The sequence below is a fragment of the Bubalus kerabau genome, chromosome 9, assembly GCF_029407905.1.
Source record: "Bubalus kerabau isolate K-KA32 ecotype Philippines breed swamp buffalo chromosome 9, PCC_UOA_SB_1v2, whole genome shotgun sequence".
Classification (NCBI taxonomy): Eukaryota; Metazoa; Chordata; class Mammalia; order Artiodactyla; family Bovidae; genus Bubalus; species Bubalus kerabau.
The window spans coordinates 14,535,677-14,555,949 of NC_073632.1; the positions used below are offsets into that span (position 1 = coordinate 14,535,677).

The 20,273-nt window shown below is 39.5% G+C and overlaps 1 long non-coding RNA gene across 4 annotated transcripts; it reads left to right on the forward strand.

The window, feature by feature from the left end:
* Positions 1 to 10,460: 10,460 nt before the first annotated feature.
* On the forward strand, positions 10,461 to 18,930 carry LOC129619580 (uncharacterized). 4 transcript variants are annotated; one of them, XR_008697941.1, is made up of 4 exons: positions 10,513 to 11,703; positions 14,520 to 14,613; positions 17,545 to 17,695; positions 17,855 to 18,930. It is a non-coding gene; the product is annotated as an uncharacterized LOC129619580 (long non-coding RNA). The 4 variants fall into 4 exon arrangements; XR_008697939.1 differs by having other exon boundaries at positions 10,539 to 11,703; positions 17,563 to 17,695; XR_008697938.1 differs by lacking the exon at positions 14,520 to 14,613 and having other exon boundaries at positions 10,852 to 11,703; positions 17,563 to 17,695.
* Positions 18,931 to 20,273: the final 1,343 nt, after the last annotated feature.

Here is a 20,273-nt window from a genome sequence, read left to right on the forward strand (position 1 = left end):
AGATCTTGAGAAATATAAGTCGGACCAAGGAACTAGCCAAAAATGAACTGAACCCACAATACTCACAACAAAACCAGAGAAAGACCTAGATATATTTTTACTATTTTTACAATCATCTTTCTTTCTTTTTTTTTAATTATTTTTTTTAAAATTTTAAGTCCTCTATTGTCTTTTAATTTTCACTTTTATAACCTATTACTTTGCAAAAAAAAAAAAAGACCATTTTTTTTTCTTCTTCAGCAATCTTCATATATATATTTTATAATTTTTTGACCATGTTTTGTTTCTTTGTTTTTTCTTCTTTTCTTTAACATTGTATTTTTGAAATTCCAAACTCTACTCTAGATTTTTAATTTTAGCCTTTTGGTATATGTTATCAATTTTGTACCTATAGTTTTTTTGTTTTTTTTTTTAATTTCTGTGACTTTTTTTTCCCCCTCTGTTTCTTTCTCTTCTTCTTTTTTATAACATTGTATATCTGCAATTCCAAACTCTACTCAAGATTTTTAATTTATGCTTTTTGGTATTTGATATCAATTTTGTACCTGTATTTTCTTTATAATTTTTGTGACATTGTTTTTGTTGGTTTGTTTGTTTTCTCTCTTTATTTTTCTTCTTCTTTTTTTTAACATGGTATTTTTGAAATTCCAAACTCTACTCTAGATTTTTAATTTTTGCTTTTTGGTATTAGTTATCAATTTTGTACCTGTAGTTTCTTTATAATTTTCACGATCTTGTTTGTTTTTCTTTATTCGTTTTTTCTCTCTTTCTTTTCCTTCTTCTTTTCATTAACATCATATTTTTGAAATTCCAAACTCTACTCTAGATTTTTAATTTTTGCTTTTATGTATTTGTTACCAATTTTGTACCTTTAAGAACCCAATCTTCAGGACCCATTTTTCACTAGGGAGCGAGATTACTGGCTTGACTGCTCTCTCTCCCTTTGGACTCTCTGTTTTCTCCACCAGGTCGCCTGTATCTCCTCCATAACCCCTCTCTACTCTACCCAACTCTGTGAATTTCTGTGTGTTCCAGACGGTGGAGAACACTTAGGGAACTGATTACTGGCTGGATCTGTCTCCCTCCTTTTCATTTCCTCCTTTTATCCTTCTGGCCACCTCTGTCTCCTTCCTCCTTCTTCTCTTCTCTGTATAACTCCGTGAACAACTCTGAGCGGTCCAGTTGTGGAGTGCACATAAGGAAGTGACTACTGGCTAGCCCACTCTCTCCACTATTTATTCCACTTCATCTCATTTGGATCACCTCTAACTCCCTCCTCCCTCTTCTTTTCTCTTCTCCATGTAACGCTGTGAAGCTCTCTGAGTGACCTTCACAGTAGAGAAACTTTTCATCTTTAATGTAGATGTTTTATCAATGGTGCTGTATAGAAGGAGAAGTTTTGAAACTACTGTAAAAATAAGACCGATAGCTGGAAGTAGGAGGATTAAGTCCAAACCCTGACTCCAGGGAACTCCTGACACCAAGGAACATTAATTGACAGGAGCTCATCAAACGCCTCCATACCAACACTGAAACCAAGCACCACACAAGGGCCAACAAGTTCCAGGGCAAGACATACCAAGCAAATTCTCCAGCAACAAAGGAACACAGCCCTGAGCTTCAAGATACAGGCTGCCCAAAGTCACCCCAAAATCATAGACATCTCATAACTCATTACTGGACATTTCATTACACTCCAGAGAGAAGAAATACAGCTCCATCCACCAGAACATCGACACAAGCTTCCCTAACCAGGAAACCTTGACAAGCCACCTGTACAAACCCACACACAGTGAGGAAATGCCACAATAAAGAGAACTCCACAAACTGCCAGAATACAGAAAGGACATCCCAAACTCACCAATTTAAAAAAGATGAAGAGACAAAGGAATACCCAGCAGATAAAGGAACTGGATAAATGTCCACCAAACCAAAAAAAAGAGGAAGAGATAGGGAATTTACCTGATAAAGAATTCCGAATAATGATCGTGAAATTGATCCAAAATCTTGAAATTAAAATGGTACATATACACAATGCAGTATTACTCAGCCATTAAAAAGAATACATTTGAATCAGTTCTAATGAGGTGGATGAAACTGGAGCCTATTATACAGAGTGAAGTAAGCCAGAAAGAAAAACACCAATACAGTATACTAACGCATATATATGCAATTTAGGAAGATGGTAACAATAACCCTGTGTACGAGACAGCAAAAGAGACACAGATGTATAGAACGGTCTTATGGACTCTGTGAGAGAGGGAGAGGGTGGGAAGATTTGGGAGAATGGCATTGAAACATGTAAAATATCATGTATGAAACGAGTTGCCAGTCCAGGTTCGATGCACGATACTGGATGCTTGGGGCTGGTGCACTGGGACGACCCAGAGGGATGGAATGGGGAGGGAGGAGGGAGGAGGGTTCAGGATGGGGAACACATGTATACCTGTGGCGGGTTCATTTTGATATTTGGCAAAACTAATACAATTATGTAAAGTTTAAAAATAAAATAAAATTAAAAAAAAAATGGAATCAAAGATAAATAGCCTGGAGGCAAGGATTGAGAAGATGCAAGAAAGGTTAAACAAGGACTTAGAAGAAATAAAAAAGTGTCAATATATAATGAATAATACAATAAGTGAAATTAAAAACACTCTGGAGGCAACAAATAGTAGAATAACAGAGGCAGAAGATAGGATTAGTGAATTAGAAGATAGAATGGTAGAAATAAATCAATCAGAGAGGATAAAAGAAAAACGAATTAAAAGAAATGAGGACAATCTCAGAGACCTCCAGGACAATATTAAACGCTACAACATTCGAATCATAGGGGTCCCAGAAGAAGAAGACAAAAACAAAGACCATGAGAAAATACTTGAAGAGATAATTGTTGAAAACTTCCCTAAAATGGGGAAGGAAATAATCATCCAAGTCCAAGAAACCCAGAGAGTCCCAAACAGGATAAACCCAAGGCGAAACACCCCAAGACACATATTAATCAAATTAACAAAGATCAAACACAAAGAACAAATATTAAAAGCAGCAAGGGAAAAACAACAAATAACACACAAGGGAATGCCCATAAGGATAACAGCTGATATTTCAATAGAAACTCTTCAAGCCAGGAGGGAATGGCAAGACATACTTAAAGTGATGAAAGAAAATAACCTACAGCCCAGATTATTGTACCCAGCAAGGATCTCATTCAAGTATGAAGGAGAAATCAAAAGCTTTTCAGACAAGCAAAAGCTGAGAGAATTCAGCACCACCAAACCAGCTCTCCAACAAATACTAAAGGATATTCTCTAGACAGGAAACACAAAAACGGTGTATAAAATCAAACCCAAAACAATAAAGTAAATGGCAACGGGATCATACTTATCAGTAATTACCTTAAACGTAAATGGGTTGAATGCCCCAACCAAAAGACAAAGACTGGCTGAATGGATACAAAAAGAAGACCCCTACATATGGTATCTACCAGAGACCCACCTCAAAACGGGACACATACAGACTGAAAGTGAAGGGCTGGAAAAAGATTTTCCATGCAAATAGGGGCCAAAAGAAAGCAGGAGTAGCAATACTCATATCAGATAAAATAGACTTTAAAACAAAGGCTGTGAAAAGAGACAAAGAAGGTCACTACATAATGATCAAAGGATCAATCCAAGAAGAAGATATAACAATTATAAATATATATGCACCCAAAACGGGAGCACCGCAGTATGTAAGACAAATGCTAACAAGTATGAAAGGAGAAATTAACATTAACACAATAATAGTGGGAGACTTTAATACCCCACTCACACCTATGGATAGATCAACTAAACAGAAAATTAACAAGGAAACAAACTTTAAATGATACAATAGACCAATTAGACCTAATTGATATCTATAGGACATTTCATCCCAAAACAATGAATTTCACCTTTTTCTCAAGTGCACATGGAACCTTCTCCAGGATAGATCACATCCTGGACCATAAAGCTAGCCTTGGTAAATTCAAAAAAAATAGAAATCATTCCAAGCATCTTTTCTGACCACAATGCAGTAAGATTAGATCTCAATTACAGGAGAAAAACTATTAAAAATTCCAACATTTGGAGGCTGAACAACACGCTGCTGAATAACCAACAAATCACAGAAGAAATCAAAAAAGAAAGTTTGCATAGAAACGAATGAAAATAAAAACACAACAACCCAAAACCTGTGGGACACTGTAAAAGCACTCCTAAGGGGAAAGTTCATAGCAATACAGGCACACCTCAAGAAACAAGAAAAAAAGTCAAATAAATAACCTAACTGTACACCTAAAGCAACTAGAAAAGGAAGAAATGAAGAACCCCAGGGTTAGTAGAAGGAAAGAAATCTTAAAACTTAGAGCAGAAATAAATGCAAAAGAAACAAAAGAGATCATAGCAAAAATCAACAAAACCAAAAGCTGGTCCTTTGAAAGGATAAATAAAATTGACAAACCATTAGCCAGACTCATCAAGAAACAAAGGAAGAAAAATCAAATCAATAAAATTAGAAATGAAAATGGAAAGATCACAGCAGACAACACAGAAATACAAAGGATCATAAGAGAGTACTATCAACAATTATATGCCAATAAAATGGACAACGTGGAAGAAATGGACAAATTCTTAGAAAAGTACAACTTTCCAAAACTCGAGCAGAAAGAAATAGAAAATCTTAACAGACCCATCACAAGCACGGAAATTGAAACTGTAATCAAAAATCTTCCAGCAAACAAAAGCCCAGGTCCAGATGGCTTCACAGCTGAATTCTACCAAAAATTTAGAGAAGAGCTAACACCTACCCTGCTCAAACTCTTCCAGAAAATTGCAGAGGATGGTAAACTTCCAAACTCATTCTATGAGGCCACCATCACCCTAATACCAAAACCTGACAAAGATCCCATTAAAAAAAGAAAACTACAGGCCAATATCACTGATGAACATAGATGCAAAAATCCTTAACAAAATTCTAGCAATCAGAATGCAACAACACATTAAAAAGATCATACACCATGACCAAGTGGGCTTTATCCCAGGGATGCAAGGATTCTTCAATATCCACAAATCAATCAATGTAATACACCACATTAACAAATTGAAAAATGAAAACCATATGATTATCTCAATAGATGCAGAGAAAGCCTTTGACAAAATTCAACATCCATTTATGATCAAAACTCTCCAGAAAGCAGGTCTAGAAGGAACGTACCTCAACATAATAAAAGCTATATATGACAAACCCACAGCAAACATTATCCTCAATGGTGAAAAATGGAAAGCATCTCCTCTAAAGCCAGGAACAAGACAAGTGTGCCCACTTTCACTATTACTATTCAACATAGTTTTGGAAGTTTTGGCCACAGCAATCAGAACAAAAAAGAAATAAAAGGAATCCAAATTGGAAAAGAAGAAGTAAAGCTCTCACTATTTGCAGATGACATGATCCTCTACACAGAAAACCCTAAAGACTCCACCAGAAAATTACTAGAACTAATCAATGACTATAGTAAAGTTGCAGGATATAAAATCAACACACAGAAATCCCTTGCATTCCTATACACTAATAATGAGAAAACAGAAAGAGAAATTAAGGAAACAATTCCATTCACCATTGCAACGGAAAGAATAAAATACTTAGGAATATATCTACCTAAAGAAACTAAAGACCTATATATAGAAAACTATAAAACACTGGTGAAAGAAATCAAAGAGGACACTAATAGATGGAGAAATATACCATGTTCATGGATTGGAAGAATCAATATAGTGAAAATGAGTATACTACCCAAAGCAATTTATAGATTCAATGCAATCCCTATCAAGCTACCAACAGCATTCTTCACAGAGCTAGAACAAAGAATTTCACAATTTGTATGGAAATACAAAAAACCTCGAATAGCCAAAGCTATCTTGAGAAAGAAGAATGGAACTGGAGGAATCAACCTACCTGACTTCAGCCTCCACTACAAAGCCACAGTTATCAAGACAGTATGGTACTGGCACAAAGACAGAAATATAGATCAATGGAACAAAATAGAAAGCCCAGAGATAAATCCACGCACATATGGACACCTTATCTTTGACAAAGGAGGCAAGAATATACAATGGATTGAAAACAATCTCTTTAACAAGTGGTGCTGGGAAATCTGGTCAACCACTTGTAAAAGAATGAAACTAGAACACTTTCTAACACCATACACAAAAATAAACTCAAAGTGGATTAAAGATCTAAACGTAAGACCAGAAACTATAAAACTCCTAGAGGAGAACATAGGCAAAACACTCTCTGACATACATCACAGCAGGATCCTCTATGACCCACCTCCCAGAATATTGGAAATAAAAGCAAAAATAAACAAATGGGACCTAATTAACCTTAAAAGCTTCTGCACATCAAAGGGAACTATTAGCAAGGTGAAAAGACAGCCTTCAGAATGGGAGAAGATAATAGCAAATGAAGCAACTGACAAACAACTAATCTCGAGAATATACAAGCAACACCTACAGCTCAACTCCAGAAAAATAAATGACCCAATCAAAAAATGGGCCAAAGAACTAAATAGACATTTCTCCAAAGAAGACATACAGATGGCTAACAAACACATGAAAAGATGCTCAACATCACTCATTATCAGAGAAATGCAAATCAAAACCACTATGAGGTACCATTTCATACCAGTCAGAATGGCTGCGATCCAAAAGTCTACAAGTAATAAATGCTGGAGAGGGTGTGGAGAAAAGGGAACCCTCTTACACTGTTGGTGGGAATGCAAACTAGTACAGCCACTATGGAGAACAGTGTGGGGATTCCTTAAAAAACTGGAAATAGAACTGCCTTATGATCCAGCAATCCCACTGCTGAGCATACACACTGAGGAAACCAGAAGGGAAAGAGACACGTGTACCCCAATGTTCATCGCAGCACTGTTTATAATAGCCAGGACATGAAAGCAACCTAGATGTCCATCAGCAGAGGAATGGATAAGAAAGCAGTGGTACATATACACAATGGAGTATTACTCAGCCATTAAAAAGAATACATTTGAATCAGTTCTAATGAGGTGGATGAAACTGGAGCCTATTATACAGAGTGAAGTAAGCCAGAAAGAGAAACACCAATACAGTATACTAACGCATATATATGGAACTTAGAAAGATGGTAACAATAACCCTGTGTACGAGACAGCAAAAGAGACACTGATGTATAGAACAGTCTTATGGACTCTGTGGAAGAGGGAGAGGGTGGGAAGATTTGGGAGAATGGCATTGAAACATGTAAAATATCATGTATGAAACGAGTTGCCAGTCCGGGTTCTATGCACGATACTGGATGCTTGGGGCTGGTGCACTGGGACGACCCAGAGGGATGGTATGGGGAGGGAGGAGGGAGGAGGGTTCAGGATGGGGAACACATGTATAGCTGTGGTGGATTCATTTTGATATTTGGCAAAACTAATACAATTATGTAAAGTTTAAAAATAAAATATAATTTAAAAAAAAAGTCTACAAACTGTCAATGATGGAAAGGGTGTGGGGTAAAGGGCACCCTCTTACACTGTTGGTGAGAATTCAAACTAGTACAATCTTTGAGGAGAACAATGTAGAGAGTTATAAAAAACTTGAAATAGAACTGTCATATGACCCAGCAATCCCACTTCTGGGCATACACACTGATGAAACCAGAATGGAAAGAGACACATGTACCCCAATGTTCATTGCAGCACTGTTTATAATAGCTAGAACCTGGAAGAAACCTAGACGTGCACCAGCAGATGAATGGATAAGGAAATTGTGGTACATATACACAATGGGATACTACTCAGCTATAAAAAAGAATGCATTTGAGTCATTTCTAATGAGGTAAATGAAACCGGAGCCTATTTTATAGAGTGAAGTAGTTCAGAAAGAGAAACACCAATGAAGTGTGTGTGTATATATATGTAATTTAGAAAGACTGTAATAATGACCCTGTATGCAAGACAGCAAAAGAGACACAGTTGTAAAGAACAGACTTTAGGACTATGTGGGAGAAGTCAATGGTGCAATGGTTTCAGAGTATAGCATTGAAACATGTATATTACCATATGTAAAATGGGTGACCAGTGAAAATTCAATGCATGAAGTAGGTCACTCAAAGCCAGTGCTCTCTGACAGCCCAAAGGGATTGGGTGAGGAGGGAGATGAGAGGGGGGTTCAGGATGGGGGGACACATGTGCACCTGTGGCTGATTCATGTCAATATATGGCAAAAACCACCACAATATTGTAAAGCAATTAGCCTCCAATTAAATTAATCAATTAAAAGAAAAAAGAGAGATAAAGCAATGCAAGAAGGCAAAGGAATTGTCTGAAGAGGATTTACAAATATCTGAGAAAAGAAGAGAAGTGAAAGGCAAGGAAGAAAGAGGAAGATATACTCAACTGAATTCAGAGTCCCAGAGAATAGCAAGGACAGATTAGAAAGCCATTTTGAACAATGCAAAGAAATAAAGGAAAAATAGAACAGAAAAAGCTAGAGATCTGTTCAAGAAAATTGGAAATATCAAAGAAACATTTCATATAAGTATGGGCACAATAAGGAACAGAAATGATAAAGACCTAACAGAAATAGAAGAAATTTAAAAAAAGGTGGCAAGAATACACAAAAGAGCTATACAAAAAAAATCCAATAACTACAATGGTGTGGTCACTCACCTAGGGCTGAAAATCCTAGAGTTTAAAGTCAAGTGGGACTTAGAAAGTATTACCATGAACAAAGGTAGTGGAGTTGACTGAATTCTAGCTGGGCTATTTAAAATCCTGAAAGATGATCCTATTAAAGTGCTGACTCAATATGTCAGAAAATTTGGAAAACTCATCAGTGGTCACAGGACTGAAAAAGGTCAGTTTTCATTTCAATCCCAAAGAAAGGCAATGTCAAAGAATGTTCAAATTACCATACAATTGCAATCATTTCACATGCTAGCAACCTTATAATCAAGCTCCTTCAAGCTAGGCTTCAGCAGTATGTGAACTGAAATTTTCCAGATGTAGAAGCTTGATTTTGAAGAGGCAGAGGGACAAGAGATCAAATTGCAAAAAGTCATTGGATCATGGAGAATAAAGGGAGTTCCTGAAAAGCATCTACTTCTGCTTCATTGACTACACTAAAGCCTTTGACTATGTGTATCACAACAAACTGTGGAAAATTGTTAGAGATGAGAGTACCAGACCACCTTACCTTTCTCTTGAGAAGCCTGTAAGCAGATCAAGAAGAAACAGTAAGAACCAGATATGGAATAACTGACCGCTTCAAAATTGGAAAAGGTGTATGACAAGGATGTATATTGTCAACTTGCTTATTTAGCTTATATGCACAATACATCATTTGAAATGCAAGGTTGGATGAATCACAAGCAGGAATCAAGATTGCTGGGAGAAATATCAACAACCTCAGATATGCAAATGATAATACCACTCTAATGGCAGAAAGTGAAGAGGGAGTAAAGAGCCTCTTGATGAAGGTAAAAGAGGAGAGTGAATAAACTGGCTTAAAACTCAACAGTCAAAAAACCAAGGTCACGGCATCTGGTCCTTTCAAGGCAAATAGATGGAGAAAAATGGAAACAGTGACAGACTTTATTTTCTTAGGCTCCAAAATCACTGTGAACAGTGACTGCTTCCATGAAATTAAGACACTTGCCCCTTGGAAGGAAAGCTTTGACAAAAATAGGCAGCATATTAAAAAGTAGAAACACTCGTACAAAAGAAACATTTTGCCAAGAAATATCTATAGGATAAAAACTATGTTTGTTTGTTTGTTTGTTTGTTTTCCAGTAGTCATGTATGAATGTGAGAGTTGGTTCATAAGGAAGCCTGAGCACCAAAGAACTGATCTTTTAGAATTGTGGTGCTGGAGAGGACTCTTGAGAGTCCCTTGGAGAGCAAGAAGATCAAACCACTCAATCCTAAAGGAAATCAAGAATGAATATTCATTGAGAAGACTGCTGGTGAAGCTGGAGCTCAAATACTTTAGCCACCTGAAACGAAGAGCCAACTCACTGAAAAAGATGCTGATGCTGGGAAAGATTGAAGGCAACAGGAGAAGGGGTTTGCAGTGGGTGAGATGGTTAGATCACATCACTGACTCATTGAACATAAATTTGAGCAATCTCCAGGAGATAGAGGTGGACAGAGAAGCCTGGTGTGATGCAGTCCCTGAGGTCACAAAGAGTAAGACACAATTTAGAGACTGAGTAACAACAGCAATAACAATGCCTGAGATATGGTCTTATTCTTGTTGTGACCATATTTCTTTTTATCTTCTTGTTATTGTCCTTTTACTCTTTGTTGTGAAGACTCCTTATCCAGTTCTAAGGTCTCTTTCAGAGGAATTTTTTTCTTATGTAGTTGTTTTATTTGTTGTGTTCATATGAGGAGGTGAATTCAGGATATTCCTACAGCACCCTCTTGAATATCTCTCCAATGTGTCTGTTATAGAGTGATGAAGAAAGGAAGCTTTTTTTGTATCTAAAGAGATTTTTTAGTCTATATCCTATTTTTAAAATTTGAATCAAATTTTATGCAAAACTGAGATGTCCCATCTCTTCCCCCAAGTCATTCAATATGTTGTGACTAATCTATTCTATCCAAACACCACTAATTCGGGTCTGGAGGACCAGACATTGAGATATATATTACTGATAAGGACATTACCTTTCTGAGACAATAAATTAAAAGGGAGCAGTTATAATTATAGGAACTAGCTCACTGGAAAGAAGCAATATCTAAGAAAAAAAAAGTTACTTCCAAAGCAAGGAAAGCCACCAAAAACTTTCTAACAGCTGATATCATAGGAACATAATTTGAAAAGTCCCAAGGATCTGACTGGAAAAGACCCTGGTGCTGGGAAAGATTGAAGGCGTGAGAAGAAGGGAACAACAGAGGATGAGATGGTTGGATGGCATTACTGATGTGATGGACATGAGTTTGAGTAGACTCTGGGAGTTGATGATGGACAGGGAAGTCTGGCATGCTGCAGTCTATGGGATCGCAAAGAGTCAGACATGACTGAGTGACTGAACTGAAGAATTTGACACAGTGACAGAACCCTATCTCCAAAGTTATAAGATAAGGTGAATGAGAGAGTCATTTCCTAGGCAGGTTGATAGGGAGTCTAGTGGTCCCCAAGGAGAAAGGGGTCTGGAATTCTCAAGGAGGAAGAAAGGACAAACTTTTTTTCTTTCTCCACATTCCTTAGGATTATATAACAATAATGTATCCTGCCTAAGGACAGTCTTTGGATTAAACCTTCTGTTATCTTAAAATGTAAATTATGGGAGTAGACCTGGTCTTTACAAGGATGTATCCTGCCTGAGGACAGTGTTATCTTAAAATGTAAATTATGGGAGTAGGTCTGATGGGGTCTTTAAAACCTCCAGACATTCTTTGGATTATATAACTTCATTGTTAACACCAGCAAATGGGTACTCTTTCTGCCCCCTTCTGATGCCTATATCAGAAGCTTTCTCTATCTCCTTTATACTTTAATAAAACTTTATTACACAAAAGCTCTGAGTGATCAAGCCTCATCTCTGGCCCCGGATTTAATTCTTCTCCTCTGGGGGCCAAGAATCCCTGTGTCTTCGCGTGATTCAACAACAACCTTTCATCTTGGGGGCTCGTCTGGGATCCTTCAGGACAAGGTAAGGATGCTTGGAGCTTTAGTTCTTTGTTCTCTTAGCGAACACGTTTTCTGCTGTGCTTTACTAACTCTACGGTGTGCTTGTGTGAATGAATGGCATGCCCTGCGTGAAGCAAGTAAGGAGCCCTGCTCTGCGGTTCCACGGTGATCTCATACGGCTTATGGCAGAAACCTGTTGGGGCGCTATACCGACCTGCCAATGCCAAGAGGCACCCAATGTCTCCTTTGGGAACCGACCAGAAATGGACAAAGTGTGTGGACCAAACCCTCCTTTCTCGGTCAAACTTTTCGGTCTCTTTGACCATTTCATAATTCCTTGGGAATTAGAAGTACTAACCTAATCTATTGGATCATAGACTTTCAAGGGACTTGTGATCTATACTGTTATTGTATACTGTGGCTTAGGTCCCAAACTTGGAGTGGTAGTCAAGAAAGCGCTTAGCCTCGCTAGGAATCAAAAGTTCAGAGGCTAGATGGAGCTCTAGCTCCCAGAACATCTCTGAGGTTAAAGGTTACTCAGATTGGGACTGCAATGGGTTTTTTCCTTTGGTAACACAGGCTCTTAGTGGATCAGAGGGGGCTGTTATACTTGTGTGGTGATGCTTGGAAAGAACATCTCAGTTTTATGTTCGCGTCGGTCTTATTGTAGTCAGGAAATACTTATGGTCGTGCACAGGCACTCAGGTGATGTATATTTCCCCTAGTAGTCTTAGCTTGGGAGGCATTCTGGAAGGTTACTTTGATTCACCCCAGGTGACATCAGAGGCAAGCAAGGTTAAAGGTGAAGAGCTGGACGTCAAGTAGGGATGCTATCAAGTCTACCCCTGGTACATCCCCACCCCATCTCGGTGGTAGAACCGGAAGGGACGCGGACTGCGCCTGCGTCGGTAAGGGACAGACTAAGTCCGACCAGGAAGGAAAAACTTTTGGTTTAATGTCTGTCTACACCCCCATCTAGAGCAGGGAGGGATGCCTCCGGTAGAAAAAAAATGGCGCTGGTTGCTTTTTTTCTCTCCTACAGATGGGAGCTAACAATTCAAGCCTCACTCCTTTGAACTGTATCCTGAAAAACTGGGATAGATTTGATCCCCAGGCTTAAAGAAGACACAACTGGTCTTCCTATGTGATACTGTATGGCCATGGTATCCATTGGAGGATGGCAAACGGTGGCCAGTTGGAGGGTCTCTTAAGTATAATACTGTTCTACAATTAGACCGGTTCTGTAAGGAACAAGGGAAATGGGTAGAAGTAGCATATGTGTTGCCCTTTTTCTCTCTGTGAAATATGCCAGACTTATGTCCTAAGGGTATAGATTTGGGCGTGAAACCTTCCGCTCCCTCCTGTCCTCTTACTTTGCCCCCATACCTGGAGGCACAGTTTGACTCAAAGTCAAACTGAGATTCAAACTACCCACATGGAGGTCCAAACAACTCCTGTCTCAGTATGACCTCAGACTACTCTGGTTTCAGTAGAAACTCAGACCATGGAAGTGAGAGATGAGATGGAGGACAGGAGACAAAGAGAAAAAGAAAAACAGGTTTCTCCATTCTATCCCTGTGATCATATGCGCAGAGCAGCCAGAGAGACTGAGGAATAGCCACACAAGCTGTTGCCTCTTTACAAAACACCCACTGGGAGAAATAATCAGTCTGTGAGAGTTAATAAGCCTTTCTCTTATCAAGAAATACAAATAATCAAGGAGGATCTAGGAGACTATTTAGAGGACCCAGAAAAATATATTAGAGCTTTTAAAGGTGTTACTCTGCTTTATGACCTCACTTGGAAGGATGTGATGTATATCTTGGGACAAACGCTGACTCCCGAGTCAAAGACTTTTGGAAAAAAAGACTTTAGAAAAAGTTTTGGGAAAAGCAATTGCTTATGGAAATGAATGTCTTGGTAATGAATCAGTAGGGAAGAGGGAGAACGAGATAGCGGCCCTCCCCACGGGGAATCAGGCAGTCCCAACTATAGAACCAGACTGGGACTACAACACAGCTAAAGGAAGATGGGATCAGAGTCATTTTGTTAGATGTATTCTTGAAGGACTTAGGCAGGCGTGTTCTAAGCCTTTCAGATCAGATCAGATCAGATCAGTCGCTCAGTCGTTTGCGACCCCATGAATCATAACATGCCAGGCCTCCCTGTCCATCACCAACTCCAGGAGTTCACTCAGACTCACGTCCATGGCAAATTGACAGACATAGAACAGGAGGAGAAGGAAGCTCCTGGTAAATTCCTAGATAGACTGAGAGAAGCCCTTCGCAGGTTCACTGAGATTGATCCCGAAATTGAAAAGGGAAAAGTGATCTTAAAGGATAGATTTCTCACTCAGTCGGCTCCAGATATCCGCCGTAAGCTATTAAAATGGATGTATGGGCCAAATCAGTCTTTAGATACTCTGTTACAACTGGCTCAGTCTATTATGGTAGGGAATATGAGGAAAAGAAAGAAAGGCAAAAAAAGACAAAGGAAAAGGCGGAAGCCTTCACCATGGCTATGAAAAACGTTCTTAAACAGCCTGAGAAAAATGCCCAGAGGGGCCCAGGTGAAAAGGGATGGGCTTGCTATTACTGTGGAAAGGAGGGGCACCTCAAGCGGGATTTCCCTCAGGCCTCTAAGCTGCCCACGGTTCCATGTCCAGTCTGCAAAGGACCACACTGGAAGAGAGATTGCCCCCAGAGGTGTAGGTCTCTGGGGTTGGACTCTCAAGACAATCAGGACTGAAGGTCCCCACACAAGCTCCCATCCTAATTACACCTGAGGAACCACGGGTATTAATAACTGTGGGGGGCCAATCTGTCGATTTCCTTTTAGGTACTGGGGCAACTTATTCTGTGCTTACTGAAGCCCCTGGTCCACATTCTTCCCAATCCGCTTCCATAATGGGACTGTCTGGATGAATCAAAAGGTATTATTTCAGTTATTCTTTATCTTGCAACTGGGATTCTGTGCTGTTTTCACACGAGTTTCTGATCGTGCCAGAATCTCCCTCACCCCTTTTGGGAAGGGGTATACTGAGCAAGGTCCGTGCCTCTGTTTTCATGAATATGGAGCCCTTCCTTTCTCTCCCTGTAGTTGAACAAAATGTAAATCCTAGAGTATGGGCTGATGGAAAATCTGTGGGTCGAGAACAAAATGCTATTCCTGTAGTTGTTAAGCTCAAAGACCCACACGTATTTCCACATAAGAAGCAATATCCACTGAAACCTGAAGTTAAGGAAGGGTTAAAACCCATCATCAAAAATTTAAAGGAGCAGAGACTATTAATTCCCTATAACAGTCCTTGCAACACTCCTATTTTTGGTATAAAGAAATCGAATGGTAAATGGAGACTAGTTCTAGATTTACAAATAATAAATGAGGCTGTAGTTCCTTTACACCCCATGGTGCCTAATCCTTATACTCTATTGTCTGAAATTCCTGAACGGGCCAAATATTTCTCAGTAATTGATTTAAAGGATGCCTTCTATTCAGTGCCTTTGGCAGAAGAAAGTCAATTTCTATTTGCCTTTGAAGACCCTACACAGCCAGCTTCTCAGTTAACTTGGACAGTTTTGCCTCAGGGATTTCGTGATAGTCCTCACTTACTTGGACAAAGTTTGTCACGGGATCTACAAAACTTTAATAGCTCTGAAGCGGTGGTGTTACAATATGCAGATGATATTTTGCTCTGTGCTGAGACAGAGGAAGCTTGTTTGCGAGCCTCAGAAGATTTCTTAAACTTTCTGGCAGGCTTCGGTTACAAGGCATCAAGAGAAAAGGCTCAGCTTTGTCAACAGTCGGTTAGATATCTGGGCCTAATCATATCAGAAGGGACTAGGTCCATAGGCCCTGAGAGAATTAAACCTATACTAAATCATCCCCTACCTATGACTTTAAGGCAATTGAGAGGATTTTGGGGAATCACAGGTTACTGTTGCATTTGGATTCTGGGTTATGGGGAACTTGCCCGGCCTTTATATAAACTTATAGCTGAAACTCAGCAGGCCCAAACCTACAAACTGTTTTGGTCTCCAGAAACTCAAAAGGCTTTTAAGGTTCTTCAGACTGCTGTCCTGCAAGCTCCAGCTCTGAGCTTGCCCACAGGGTCAAAATTTAATTTGTTTGTCACTAAAAGAAAAGGTGTGGCATTGGGAGTTTTGACACAACCCTGAGGGCCTCACCAGCAACCTATTGCTTATCTAAGCAGAGAATTAGATGTAGTTTCACGTGGGTGGCCCCACTGCCTAAGAGTAATTGGGGCAGCGGCTTTATTAGCACCTGAAGCTTTAAAAATAATTAATGGATGAAACCTTACTGTACTGACTTCTCATGATATGAGTAGAGTCTTAAATTCTAAGGTTAATATTTGGATGGCAGACAGTAGGCTTCTTAAATATCAGTCATTGTTTTTAGAAGGACCAGTAACTAAGCTTGAAGTTTGTGGAAATCTAAATCCTGCCACTTTCCTTCCTGAGAAGGAAAATGAAACACCTGATCACGATTGTTCTCAATTCCTAACTTTAAACTATGCAGCTTGGGAGGATCTAAAGGATACCCCATTAGACAATCCTGACATGGAAATATTTACAGATGGCAGTTCTTTTTTTTGGGATGGAAAGCATAAAGCAGGTTACGCCGTGGTGACTGCTGAACAGGTTTTGGAAGCAAAATCTCTCCCCCTTGGAACCAGTGCCCAGTTAGTGGAGCCTGTGGCCCTGACCCAAGCTCTAGAGTTAAGCAAAGGGCAGCGGGTAAATATCTACACAGATTCTAAGTATGCTTATTTGACTTTACATGCTCATGCTGCAATATGGAAAGAGAGACAGTTTAAAACAGCAACAGGAGAACCTATTAAGCATTTCAGAGAGATTGAGAGACTTTTAACTGCTATATATTGTTGTAAAGAAGTAGCTGTTATGTACTGCAAAGGGCACAGCAGGGATGGGAGTAAAATACTGAAGGTAATCAGCTGGCTGACTGTCAAGCCAGAAAAGTGGCACTTTATGAAACCCCTTCACTACAGATGCCTTTGATCTGGACAGGTCCTGTGAAACAGGAAAAACCACAATATACTGAGGAAGAATTAGAAAGATATGAGAAACGAGGAGCAAAGATTACTGATAAAGGATGGTTACAGTCCGAGGATGGACGATTAATAATTCCTGAAAATGCTCAGTGGAAAATTCTTAAGGGTTTACATCAGAGTTTTCATTTGGGAGCCGAGAGTACTTACCAAATGGCTTCTTGTTTGTTTGAAGGTAAAAATGTAATGAAAACTTTAAAGAATATTATCAAAAAAATAACCCAAAGACTGAAAAGCTAGCAAAATCTGGATTACAACGAAGGGGGAAGTATCCTGGAGAGGATTGGGAAATTGATTTTACTCTTATGCCAAAAGCTAATGGATATTCTTGCTTACAAGTTTGGGTAGATACCTTTACTGGATGGATTGAGGCTTTTCCCTATCGTAGTGAACAGGCTAAGGAGGTTATAAAGATTTTAATCCATGAAATTATCCCCAGGTTTGGGCTGCCACAGAGCCTTCAGAGTAACAATGGCTCTGCCTTTAAAGCTGCTGTAACTCAGGGGGTATCTAAAGCTCTAGGAATAGAATATCACTTACACTGTTCCTGGAGACCCCAATCCTCCGGAAAAGTTTAAAAAGCTAATGACATTATCAAAAACATCTGCTCAAATTAACTCAAGAGACGCAGGACAAATGGATTAAAGTTCTACCCATAAGCTTTAATGAGAGCTCGAACTGTCCCCCTTTGAATGTACTTATGGAAGGCCTTTCTTACACACAGACATTGTTATAGACCCTGAAGCCTTGGAATTAACTAATTATGTAACTCAGCTATCAGCTTTTCAACAGGCATTAACAGAACTCCCGGAGATGACTCCTGACCCAGCCTCCAAGACAAGCAAGCCTCTATTTGAGCCAGGAACCGAGGTCCTTATAAAAACATTGGGATCTGGAGGCCCATCCCTCAAGCCTCTCTGGGAAGGTCCGTACCAGGTTATTCTTTCTTCTCCCACAGCTGTCAAAGTGCCAGGAATTGATTCATGGGTACATCACACTCGAGTTAAGAGGTGGCACCCTGACCTAAATTAAGTGACTTCATTTTATGTCTTTACTTTCAATGCTCTGACTTTGTACCTTTTAGATGGACCTGATAACCTATGTGAGCTTACTTCTGCTGACTCCAAATATCCTGAGTCTGCTGTTTGATCCTCAAGACAATGCCTTCCTGTCCTGAGCTCACTCCTACACTGCATTCCACAATCGGTCTAACTGCTGGGTCTGTGGAGCACTCCCCTCTTCATCAGTAGAAGGCTTCTGGAGGTGGACATCTCCACTTCAAGGAAAAGACTTTCTCCAAGTCTGTGAATACCTTTGACAACAATCACATGCGATGCCTCTTCTTCATCTGATGACATCTACCAACACTAAAATGGACTGGTGCAACACTTTGCACTTTAACTGTGTACATAATGTGACTTTTAATTTCGATTTTAACTTGTTTTAATGACTATGTTGCCTGCATCTGTAACTGTATAACTGAATTTGTTTCTAGCCGCATGGAAGCTTTTAAGTTACAAATGATTGCTCAAGCTCCTGCTACTGTTGCAACTTCCTCCAACTACTATTTGGGGCCCCTGGATCAGATATCCTCAATATGAGGATTAGGAGAATATGTTGCCTCACCAATTTAGGCACAACGCCCCTTGTCAGCTTGGAAGCAGTTATGGAACGAGAACGACACCCCTTTTCCCTAGGCAACATAATTCTCCTAAAAGAAAAGGGGGGAATGAGAGAGTCATTTCCTAGGCAGGTTGATAGGGAGTCTAGGGGTCCCCAAGGAGAGAGAGGTCTGGAATTCTCAAGGAAGAAGAAAGGACAAACTTTTTTTCTTTCTCCACATTCCTTAGGATTATATAACAATAATGTATCCTGCCTAAGGACAGTCTTTGGATTAAACCTTCTGTTATCTTAAAATGTAAATTATGGGAGTAGACCTGGTCTTTGCAAGGATGTATCCTGCCTGAGGACAGTGTTATCTTAAAATGTAAATTATGGGAGTAGGTCTGATGAGGTCTTTACAACCTCCAGACATTCTTTGGATTATATAACTTCATTGTTAACACCAGCAAGCGGGTACTCTTTCTGCCCCCTTCTGATGCCTATGTCAGAAGCTTTCTCTATCTCCTTTATACTTTAATAAAACTTTATTACACAAAAGCTCTGAGTGATCAAGCCTCGTCTCTGGCCCCGGATTGAATTCTTCTCCTCTGGGGGCCAAGAATCCCGGTGTCTTCACGTGATTCAACAACAACCTTTCATGAACATGTTAGAAGGCTTGACTAGTAATGCACAACAGAGGAGTTCATGTGAGCATGTTTAAAGAGACATCATGTTACATATAGAGTCTGAGACACCCTGCTCCTAACTGTGACACAAGCTGAACCAGCTTTCCCAGATTACTGCCCAATGGTAAGATTCCCTTCAGGGCTGGAGAAGTGTGGGGCAGCAGTATGGACTAATGTGTAAGAACAGTGGTGAGGATTATTCATGTATTATATGAATTATAAGGGAAGATTCACTGCAATCAGCAAGGGATTGCCACTATCTGAACCCAGAAGTAAGAATTTTCTTAGGGAAGGTGGTAGATAGGGGTGCAGAAACACTAGAAACCTTCCATCATATTTTTGTTCCAAATGAGAAATATGGACATAGCCAAAGAATAACCCTTGCAACCTCAATTTGTACCCAATCTAAATGAAGGAAAACTTAGTTAAAAGTGTACTGAATGAGGAACACTTATTTGCATTTACCCAGTCATTCCACTGGATTCTTTACTCTTTTATTTCAGCTGGACTCCTTCACATGACATCTCAGTAAACATCTTAAGAAGCATTTTTGTTGTGTCTTCACACAGAGTCACATCCCTCTGCTAGGAAGATTCATTGCACCATCCCCACCTCCACCTCTGGGCCCTTCAATCCTTGTGTCAGAACTCTCCCTGTGTCTGGATCTATTCCAGGGCTCTTCTCTCCCTGAAGGTTTCCATTTTCTAATCTTCCTTGACTTTCAACAGGTTGGAGTAGCCAGTATTCATGTTAATAAATTGTCCCTAGCAAGATTTTACTGATGATGGGGTTGGTGATGGACAGGGAAGCCTGGCATGCTGCAGTCCATGGGGTCACAAAGAGTTGGACATGACTGAGTGACTGAACTGAAGACTTTACTGGTCCCACTGGTCTACTCAGAAACCCACTAGTGAAGGATGGTTTTCTCCTGCCTCAAATACTCTAGTCTCTCAGATTCTTGAATTCTCTTCTTTTGTTCATTTGATTTTCCTCCTACTACTAACACATGTCACATAATCACATTTTATACCAGAGGTTGGCAAACTACAACCAATGGACCAAATCTAGCTTGCTGCAATATTTGGTAAGGCCCATGAGCCAAAGACAGTTTCTATATTTTTAAATAGTTTTATGAGTACCACAGTTATATATGCAAATTTTACTCTTGGTCCACAAAGCCTAAAAGAAGATGTTAACCCTACTTTATTAGAGTAT